General features: G+C 36.2%; 1 long non-coding RNA gene across 1 annotated transcript; it reads right to left on the bottom strand.

Moving 5' to 3' along the window:
* Positions 1 to 2126: 2126 nt before the first annotated feature.
* LOC148843387 (uncharacterized) lies at positions 2127 to 2864 on the bottom strand. The gene is made up of 2 exons (XR_016103840.1): positions 2595 to 2864; positions 2127 to 2468 (listed from the first exon to the last, which is right to left on the bottom strand). It is a non-coding gene; the product is annotated as an uncharacterized LOC148843387 (long non-coding RNA).
* Positions 2865 to 11492: the final 8628 nt, after the last annotated feature.

Here is an 11492-nt window from a genome sequence, read left to right as displayed (position 1 = left end):
CACCAAAACTGGGGATTATGACTCATGGGAGTCGAATTGAAGCAGGTTCCAATTCGCAGAGGAGAAAATCTTTACCTACAAGACGAATCTTTCAACCCCATGAACTTGGATGAGAAATCAAATCTGATCAGGGACAGTATCTTCTGATTCAGGGATAAAATCTGAAACAGTAGAGATGTTTAAATGGGCTGATTCCACTAGATCTTTTCAAAAAGAGAGGTTGCACAATTTATTTATTTATTTCAATCTATTTGCCCTAGATGAAGGCTGCTGGCGAACTTTAAGGAGCGTGGCTGCATCTACTTTGAGAAGATTAAAAAAACTAAAAATCCCTAGTTAGGAAGGAAGGTGGGTCATTTTGGAATTACGCTTTTAGGTCAGATTTGTAATCCGTGATGAGCGTAGTCATTTTGGTTTCCCCTCTTCAGTGAGATTCAAAATTTTGCGCTTTTATCCGTTTCCTATTCCACTTCTGCACCTTGAGGTAACCAAATCCTTTTGGTTCTTTCCTCTTTAAAACCTAACTGCGTACCTTTAATCAAATTAACTTCTATTTAGAAAACAAACTGATAGTCAAATTAATTCTTTTCTTGTTTATCTCAACCTTCCCAGGAAGTCGTTTACATTAATTGACAACAATTGCTATGGAAATGCCAATGTAGTTAATTGGATGCTCAAGGATTATAATAACCCTGAAAGCTCTTCATTCCACCTGCTGCAATCCCCAAGTTTCAGTTTCTTGGCTTGGATTAGATATTTTGACTGCGATGAAATCAAAATCCCCCATGCATCTGGATCAGTTTTTCACAATAATAAGTTGGCTTTATCAGAGAACAGTTTATTTTGAGATTGGAATCGATTGATTATTCTCAATCTCAACCCAGTTTAAATCCTATGTAGTACTGAATTTAATTTGTTTTCCTTCTGAAGTTGCATTGGCCTGTAGTTATCAAAAGCGATTCATGCATCAACTAGAAAAAGCAGTCGTTCATGTTTGGTCTCTACTTCGGTCGTTCCTACCATGGTTGGAACTTGGAAGAAAGCGTCAAACCACCTTTCGATTTTCATATAAACCCAACCCTAGATTCTAAACTCTAAACCCTAAATCAAAGTGTGAAACGCATAGTATTGGACGCATGCATATGTCCTCCAAGCCTAGAAAAAGCAGTCGTTCATGTCTTCCGGTCACCAGTCTGTCAAACAAGTCGATAGTAAACAAGCTATAAGGATCAAATATTATGTTAGTGGCGACCGGAAGCTAAGTGCCCATACTTCATATGCAATTCAACTTCAACCCGTCCGGAATCATGTATACAGATTTCAGAAATATCAGTTGAAATACGGTGACAAGTAGGTTTCCGTAAATATCAAATAAGCCTACCCATTCACACTAGCAAACTCTCCTCTCTCTCTCTCTCTATCTCTCTGCCCCACAAAATCCCTAAAATATCCATCTAGCTTGTAAATTTTAAAATTCAAATTTCGCTTCATAGGGAAATTTTCTAGCTCCTGCTATCATTTTGACCTACTTTTCCATTTTTGTCCCCACGAAACTGCTTTTGGTTGCTAGGTTATCACCTTGCTGCAACAGCTGGAACTACCGACAAGAAAATATAGGAGAAGAGATGCAGTAGGTCAGTAACAGTAGGTTGTGGCGTCTCCTGACCCTCCTTCCCTAAATTTCCTCTCATTCTCTCAAATCACTCCAACGAAGCTCACTCTTTCATCAGCAAACACCAACTTGGCTCTATTTCCTATGTTTCCTTTTACAAACCTGGACAGGTGAAAAACCCTTTTAGTTTGACAAATAACCGGATAACTCATTAGGGTTTCTCCAGGTTTTCTTTCATAAACGACCCCTTTTCAAAACCAGCCTGAACGATGACTGGTTTTAGGGTTTTACGTATCAAACCCATCCCAACTGGTCAAGTTTTCATGACTACCAGACCTGACCGGAACCATTGCCTCTCCCAGTATGTAGTTTTGTTATTTTGAATTGAATATACCCGTGGTATTGGAAGCATAATATTTCCCCATTGGGTGAAGGGAGGGATGGAGAGAATGATTAGATTCATCATACAATAAGGACAATATTTTTTAAATCCAAAGGACTAATTGGTGAATGATTATTAGATAACTAATTATACCAGCGTTTAACCAAAAGGAGAAACACAGAAGCTATTCTCCAAATTTAAACAAGGAAACCAGACCAACTATTCAAAAGAAGACAAGAAAATTAATAAGGAGCACACCAATCAAAATTTGCACCAGGTTGGTTGAGATGTATGAAGAGGGCCTTGCCATGAAGGAAGTTGCACTATTTCGTCTATGTGGTCTCGCATCATTACCACCACCACCACCTCCTCCCCTCCCTCCTTTCTTGCCTCTCTCCACAGTCTGCAGGTTTAATTTCACCTCATGTTTTATTGGCTTACTTTCTCCATCCAGTGGAATTGTAGCATTTGAACCTGCAAATACTCATACATACGAGGAAAATTATTTTAAACAAAATCAGTTTTATGTTGTTCTCTCCTCATTATTTTAAACAAAATCAGGTTCGGAGCATCTAAACGCTTCAATGTATAAAATCTTACCTTGAAGTTCTTTCACTTGTAGAAGATGTTTCGAAATCTCCGGACATGCTTGTTTTGGGGTGACACTGATTTCATTGGCTGAACTCCAACAAGCTTGAAAGTATAAAATGAAGAAAACCGGTGTGGGCAAATTCATCTTGAGCTTTTTCTTTCTGCTTTTTGTTTTATTTCACTTATGGGAAGGATAGAGGGGGTGGGTAGTGTTATAGTAATCAATTGGACAACACTCAGAAGAGGCTTACTTTCATTTGGGAGGTATATGGTTTCTATAAATACAGGAAACAGGTGGTCCCAAAAAGAAAAAAGACCAAGAAAAAAATTAATAAATCTCAGTGTGTGGTATCCATAAGCTGCCAAAATAAGCAATGCTATGCACAAAGAAAGAAAGTGGGAATTCTTCTGGAAAATGAAGAAAAGTTGGAGATTTATCTCTAAAAAATAGAAAGTACTCAAGATTATGCAATTTTGTTTGAGATGCTGATTTACCATCTAATTCTTATTCGACTCCACATGAATGGACCTGGAACTATAATTTTCTTGTCTTAGTGTAGCAGTGTTAGTTAATTTTGATCCATATGATCAAGGCATTTCAATTCTCAACTCAATTCAACAAATACTTATCCCAACCATATAGGTTACAACACTAATGTTCTTTTTCTACCCTATCAAAGGTTATATTCACTGTTTATGAACCTCCAAATTAAACCATGATCACTATCTTAACCTATGTCCTTGATATTTTAAACTTGTTAAAAAAAACATTCAAGAAAGATCTCATGGAGAGAAAGGCATCTTAGAATATTGGAATGCAGGCCCCTCTTGTGGGGACTGGAAAAGAGATAAAGAGATCTTTCCTTTGAAAGTGCAACAGTCAACAGGGCCAACTTCTATTAGAACTTTGTTAATGAACCTCATTACTAGTTGGACAATCCCTAAGAGAATAGGATTCCTACCTTTCTTCTTGGAGAATGCCTCAAAGCTTTTACAGCAATAAACACGAGGTCGACTCGGGACATGTTATCTTGCTGATTGGGAAATGCATAAGCAATGCTGTGGTGAACGAATCGATTCGCTAATCAATTGAGTATTATTAGATAAAAATATATATATCAAAGCATGAATTATAAGGAATTCAAAGTGGATATAGTGAAATTCATAGTTAGGCAACCATAATAAGTCTTCATCATGCCAATTCAGCAGCCACCACAACTAAAAAATCACTGCTTTCTATGTTTCACCTTTTTTTAGAGTTGAATGGTGAAGTGGATCTTGCTAATCCTTTTTCACTATTTGTTTCTTCCATGATCCAAACAACACCTTTGGAGTGTTGACTCTAATAGTTTATGCCAATAATGATAGGGTGGTCAATGATCATTTGAGGGGGTTGTTCTCCTTCCCTTTCAGTTCCTTTCATGTTGCAACTATAAAACTTCAGAACTAACAGATTAAATTTTATTAATTACTACAATTATGGGTTTTGGTTTATTATGGGGAACTGAGCACTAAGAAGTCAAATTCTACACCTTAAGATATGGGTCTCATAGACCATACAATAACAAAACTATATATATATATATATATATATATATATATAAGAGAGAGAGAGAGAGAGAGAGAGAGAGAGAGAGAGAGAGAGAGAGAGAGAGAGATTAATAGCAGTAATATTGGATTTGTTACCACTACTAAAGTTAATTACAACAAAGTTTCAATATTGTGGATATGTTGAATACATGGGAACATTATAAGTTTCATAGCTGTATTTTGTGATTTTAAAAACAAAGATCTAGAATGAGAGATTTGGGACCAAATCTTGAAGTTTAGTACTTAAGAGAAAGATGGGGTTTGGCCTTCACCCAACTATCACCATTCGTCAATCTTTCAAGAACACCAAGAATAAAATCAGCACAAGATCCAACAATTTCTCGTCTTTACCAGCCTATTATCCTCAATTTGTCAAGATTTACCTGAAATTTTAGCTATGACAAAGATTCCTTAACATTGAGCTAAAGAATGGATATAGGGACAGCAGCTGTTTGAACCGTCTGGGTCCTTATAACTTGCCATAATTTGTTCCATATTTATAGGACCAAGATTACCAATCAATAGGTCACACTTTGGAAAGTAGATGTGAAAAAATAAACTAATATCTTATCCAAACTATGTATTTGTTCTTTAAAAGCAATGTAATAAAGTATGTTTTAAGGTCATCTAAAAAGCAATTATCCAATGTTGGTCCCAGATATATATTGGGGTCTTGGGTGGGGTAGACTAGATACAGTCCTAACCTTAGGCATTTTTTTCGCATAAAATGGCTGCCCTCAGACTTGAATCCACATTTTCACACTCTCCAGCCTAAGATTTTACCATTTCACCAAGTAATGGCCCTGTTTTATTGCATGGATCTTCCCCTATGTGGGATATCCATCAAATGTTTTTGTCGCAATCCTCTAAGCTTTGCACATTATGACAATCCCAAATTGAAAATGCAGGTTCTAGGTCCCCAAACTTAGATGATCTCTTCTTTTTTAAGTAATCATAATAAATTGTATATTTTTTGAGAAGAAACTTAACTAAAAGCTATTAAAAGCCTTGTTTTTTGTACAATCTTCAACATGGATTTTTTAAATTTGATGCATGAAGAATACGTTTTTTAACTTATAAAAGTTATTGAAATATTTTAATATTCAGACTTTAGATTTAAAAGTAGTGATATTAAAAAAGATAATTATGTATTCCTGTCTCTGGGAAAACATCTTAAAAAGTGCATTCAAATGGATAAAATCTAATCCTTGGTCTTATCAGTTTAATCACTTGTTTTAAGGGGAAATATTTAATATGTTTTTGACTCTTTGTACAATTATCAGACTAATTTTTGAAATTAAAGTTGGTAGAGATTTAAACAGAGATCCTAGATTTGGAGAAAATCCTGAGCAAAAAAAATAGATTGGAGAAAGTCCACTTTATAGCTAGGTATAATTTAATTAATGAGAAAATTTTCCCTTTTAAATTAAAAAAAAAAGAAACTCCAACATTCGGCAAGGATGACAACTTGAAATTAAGGGGCAATATTTAATGTCTTTGACTCTTTGTACAATTGTCAGATTAATTTTTAAAATTAAAGTTGGGTAGAGATTTAGACAGAGATTCTAGACTTGGATATAATTCTGAGAAAAAAAAGCAGATTAGAGAAAATCCACTTTATAGCAAGGTATAATTTAATTAATGAGGAAAGTTTCCCCTCCCCTTTTAAATTAAAAAAAAAAAAGAAAGTTCGGCAAGGATGACAATTTTATTCCAGACAGGCTTCCAGCAATCCTTAGTGTGTTCCAATTAATTTTCTTTCTCTTTCCCGTTTCTTGCGGAATGTAGAGCATTCAATTATCCTTCACTATTTATCAAGCATTTTCTTGATCAAATTTATACTACAGAATATGCTTGCAGTACCAGTACCATGGACTTCAATACTAATATTTAGGCATTCTATTTTGCACACTCAGGCTGTAAATCTACAAAAATGGATGAAATATTTACAAACCTGATGTGCAACATGTACAACTAGTAGTACTTTTCCCATATGAATTCTCGGAGATACAAATCCCACACTGAGAGAAATTAAAGTAACACCAAGGCTTCTCTTCGATAACAGTATAATAATAAAATAATGGTTTAGCATCCAGGCCATATATGTTATTTGTTGAATCTCCTTTCATATCAAATGAGAGAGAGAGAGATCATGGAAGCTATGCAAATATGAATAGTACAGATTGTTTTTACTTTTCACAATATGATTCCATATGATAACTAACCATTTTGTTTATGTTGAGTATGTGAATATTGATCCTTCATTTCCCTAATGAGAGGCTAATTAAGCTGCTAGCTAGAGAGAAAGAGAAAAGCTAGTACAAAGTGGAGGATAATTAATGAATTAATCATTCATTCACCATCCCATGTTAGAAAGAGTGAGTGGGTAATGAAAACAAGGGAGCGTTCACTGAGAATAAACTGCAGAACTCTGGACCCTTTATATGTTCAGTCCTTGGACAAAAAAAGGCAAAAACTAACGTATATTTAGAATTTTATTAGCTTCTTTTCTAAAATTTCGACCAGTAAGTGATAAAAACAAGGTACGGCTGCTGAGTTACTGAGCATGAACCCAGCATGAACCCAGTCATCACTTGGTTGCGCACTTGTTGGTTGCTGCCAGAGGGAAAACACCCATGACCTAACGCATGCATTTATCTAAAGGTGTGTGGATGGGCCACAATCTCTTACATCAAAGACCAAAGTATCAAACCGAACAAAATAATTCTGATCAGAATTTAAATTAAAGCTACGAAATCCAGCCAAGATAAAGTAAATAAATAGAGCTCGGACTGAGGGAAAGCTAGAAAGAAGCCTGAGCATAAATGGGGAATTGGTTTGGTACACGACTTATTCATCAAGAAGGATGTGTTGGGAAGAAATTAAGTTTATCCACAAACTATTTCTCTCCTAAAAATAAAAACTTGTAGATATTCAGATATCACAATTCCAAACAAGATATCAATAAAAACAATAATAAGCCAAGCAAAGAGAGACACACACGATATTTAACGTGGAAAACCCCTCCAATGTAAAGGGTAAAAACCACGGGGCCAAGCAGACCCAACAAAAAATCTCCACTAATAACTTGAGGTAACAATTACAGTAACTCAAACACCACAATATGCTCACAAACTTAGAACAAATACAGATTCTCAAACATACAAACGAGAATACCAAAAGCGGTGAAAATAACAGTCAGAAAAACTCACAAACGCGGCTACTGTTCAGGCCACAACATGGAGACCTTCACTACTCCAAATCAGATCTCCACCGTTCCGATCGTAGGTCTGTGAGTTTCGAACAATCCCACCAAATTTCAGCCAAATCGAATCACAAGTGACTCTTGATCAGAATAATTGATGAAGACTGCCGCGAAAAGTTTTCGTTTCCCGAACAACTACGAATTGCTTCTGTTCGACCTCAAATAACCGGCGATTCAAAGCTCCGATCAAAGATCCGACCGTTCAGAATGAAGAAAAATGAGTTATCCACTTACTCTCCAAATTTCTGCTCGATCGGACGGTGAATCAGAAAGTTTCGGCCGTTTGATGAACTCTGTGCACTAAGAAATCTGCACAATATTTCGATTTCTCTCTTTTCTTTCTCTCTCTTCAACACGCCGCGCGCAAAAGAAAGTCTAACCCTAGTTTTTGTTTTTCTTTTCCTTTTTTTTTTTGAAAAAAAACAATTGGCTAAAGGAGAGTGGGCTATAATATGGGTCAATATCCCATAATGAGCTGGGCCCAACAGGATGCAAGCCAATTGTTAGAGGATATATGAACTCGTCTCTTTTACGCCCGGCCGAGTTGCCCATCAACAACAAAAGTGGTTTGAAGGGATCTCTCGATTCTCTCCAGAAAGAGGTCTGCAGCCTTTGCACTATACCTGAAAAACAAAATAGAAAAGCAAAAATATAAAGGAGATTAGAGACTAGACATAGAAGAAGCCCCCCAGGCCTCCACGATCAAAACATACTCAGAAGTAGTAGCCCGGAGATTCTTCCATTTGTAATTCTTTTGAGAGAGAATAACAGAGATTCTTCCTTGTAATTATTTGCATATTGTCAATTAAATCACTGTATTAAGTATTAACTAACTAACATCAGAAGAAATTAATGACAATGAAAGAAGCAATAACAGAACAAACATGGCTATAAGATACTGATGGTCGGAATCCGGATGAAGATCTGGTGCGGCCTCCAGGTATCAACCGCCCCTTTCTCTTCCTGTGGACGCCAAGCTTCCGGGCATGGAAGAAACGATAAGCATTTATTCTCTCTCTGTCAGCATCTGCAACATGAAAAACCCACGATGCCTTGCTTGTTTCCACTTCTTGTTGGGTAAAAGAATCAGAATCTCCATGTGCTGGAACCCAGACACGTTCAAGGGCTGAACTTAGAGGGAATAGAAATGATAGCAGTAAGGTGATAAGTATAACAGACAGTAACAATCTCATCTCAGGCATCTGTTTCGAGCTAAGAAGCTTCCTCTCTGGAGATGGGGAAGCTTTGGTGTTTGCGGCCTGCAGACTACTAACTTACATGAGCAAAACCTGCAACTCAATTATCCATGTCTACGTGTGTTTTTGCCTTCTGGGTGCGATCCTCACCATGAGGGCTTGAAAACGACAGAGATTTGAGACAGATAGCAGGCCCCTATCGTCCTGCCAAAATTTATAGAATTGATCCAAATTTACTTGGTTAGAGTTTCCATTTGAGTGTAAGATAAGAGTCTTTGCTGCAAATTAATCCAGGCAGTTAGCCGTCCGTTGGTCCATCTGGGTCCTTCATTTCATGTTCATCAAGTGTGTAATGTTAGGTATTACCAAAAAGTAAAGTTAGGTATTTAGATATGTAAGTGGGGAAAAATAAAACAAAGAAAGGAATTATCCTCAGCAGTTAGCACTTCTCTCTCTTTCTCTTCATTGCTGGGTATGTCTGCTTTATGGAATGAACCCTATTGAATAAGAATTGCTTTTCTTAGATTTATTAAACATTGTTGAATAGTGATATTTACCTTACTTGTTTTATACTTTTTTTATTGTTTAATAACTTAGTTAATTCTAACAAAAGATTCCAATCCAACAACATGGGCATGAGGTCATGATGTCCCTTTTCATTCTAGAGGCGTGGAATTTTGCTTTTCACTCCTTTTTACACCGGAAGAATGCTTCCCCAAAAGTACTCTTGATAGCAAGCTAGACCAGGTTGTACCTTCTGGTAAAAGGCCTCTAATGTCACTCTTTTTTTTTTTTTTTTTTTTGGGTTTGGGGAGTGATTTGGGCACACCCCATTTTTTGATAAATTAGGCACATCCTGGTGTAAAAGATAAAGACGGCACCATTTGTTTTAATAAGGTTGTATTTGGTTTGAAAGAAAAGTTAGGGAAGGAAGGGAAAGATAGGGAATTACCGGATTTCCCTATCTTTTCTTTCAAACCTTTCCTTACCTTTTCTTTCAAGCCAAACACAGCTTAAAAGTGAATAGATAGAGGCATCTTTTATATTCTAATGACATTATTTTGAATAATAATTAATCACTAATCGGGGGTATATCCCCTTTATCAATTATCAACAAAGGGTTGTGCCCATATAATATCGAATGCAACATTTGATTTGATTTGATTTATCCTTCACTATGATGCTTCTTCTTTTTGATGATCGGCCTAGGGGATATACATTCACATGACCATACACTGCAAGAAATTAATGATCGAGGACCCCAGCTCTCCACAGTTTAATAGACTAGTCAAAAGGAAACGAAAGATGCTTTCTTTGGACAGAGGAAGCTCTAGAAGATAATCCACAGTTTCTTACATTTCCAAGTACCACTGAAGCCCCCCACGTGAAAGACCTCCCAACTGATTTTCTTTTGAAAAATCTATTCTCTCATAAAGATGAAGCACAAGGATAGACTATCAAGCTTTCCACTTTGAAGTTTTCAAATTTCAGATTTAAGGGAAGAATTAAATATAAAGCTATTAAGATGGGCAAAACAGTATTTAGGTTGAAGAAGATTTGATTAACAGTATTTAACAGTACTGGTTAACATGAAAAGTTAAAAAAAAAAAAAGCCTGCAGGATGGCTTAGAGAGGGCTATCACTTTTAATAGACAGACCACATGATCTTCTTCCCCATCTCTTACAGAGAAAATTAAGAACTTAATGATGGCTGAAGTTGAATCCCATTACAAATTCAAGCCAACTAGTTGGTGCTTGGTGGAAGTAGTTGCCCAAAATGGTGAATGTGGTAATCAATCTAGATCAAGCATCTACACCCACCATCACTTTGGTTGCTCACTGTTCAGTTTCTCCCCATTCCCCAAGGAATTTGACACCCTTGTCTAAAAGGTTTGGATGGGCCACTGCGGCCTCAGACCACATACCGAGGAAATCTCACATTTAATTAGCTTAACCTACAGGCTACTACAGCTAAGAGGACGCTCCACATCATACTTCCAAAACTCTCAAGTGTATCTTGTGTAGAGTCTGGCTGTTAACTCGGCTCATACCACTCACTTCGGTAATTTCAGTATGACTTGGGGAAATTCACAAAAACTAGGGTCATTTCAACTCATTCAGTCAATATTACATATGATGTTAGCTCTTAAGAGTTAAGAAGAGTGTTTTCTTGAGCAAAAAAAAAAAAAAAAACGAAGAGTGTTTCATGATTCATCCAATATAAAATAATTAGTTAGTTAATTTTTTGGTTCATTTGTTATTTGTAATATTTAATAATTACAAATTTTTTGTACTTATTATGATTTATTACCTTTGTACGTACTTAGTTTAGTAATAAACTCAAACTTTTATTATTGAATCAGGGAAATAATAAAAAGGAAAAGATCTGTTCTTTGACATAAAAATCTTCCTACTCTATTCCATGCTTTTTGGTCATTGAAGAAAGGATAAACCCTTGTTTGCAACTAGCCCTATCAATGGATTCGTTATCTCATGCACTTTTTTTTTTTTTTTTTTTTTTTGCAGTTCCATTCAGTATGTGGCAAGTGTCTCTTATACGTGTGTAAACACCAATATACATGATAATGAAAGTGTAGGAAAACAGTGTAAGGATCCGGTTCTCTTACCACCCTAAATCTCTACTTATGCTGAACTAATTACAAATCTAAACGTCTCCCATCAGAATACCATTCCTAATCTTACTAGACTACTGGACTGGGCATGGCGCCTGAGTAATACTGAATATTGAACATTTAAGCTCGAGGTAGTAAAAAAATTCCAAGGATGCTACTCGCTAGTTTCCTGAAACAATCACAGCTAAAAAGAATGAGATCAAAAGGCCAGGATTTGAAATCG

The sequence above is a fragment of the Nelumbo lutea genome, chromosome 8 (genome assembly GCF_056320005.1).
Source record: "Nelumbo lutea isolate HS-2025 chromosome 8, American lotus-T2T, whole genome shotgun sequence".
NCBI lineage: Eukaryota > Viridiplantae > Streptophyta > Magnoliopsida > Proteales > Nelumbonaceae > Nelumbo > Nelumbo lutea.
Note: the sequence above shows the minus strand (reverse complement) of the source record. Positions and strands in the feature narration are given on the sequence as shown.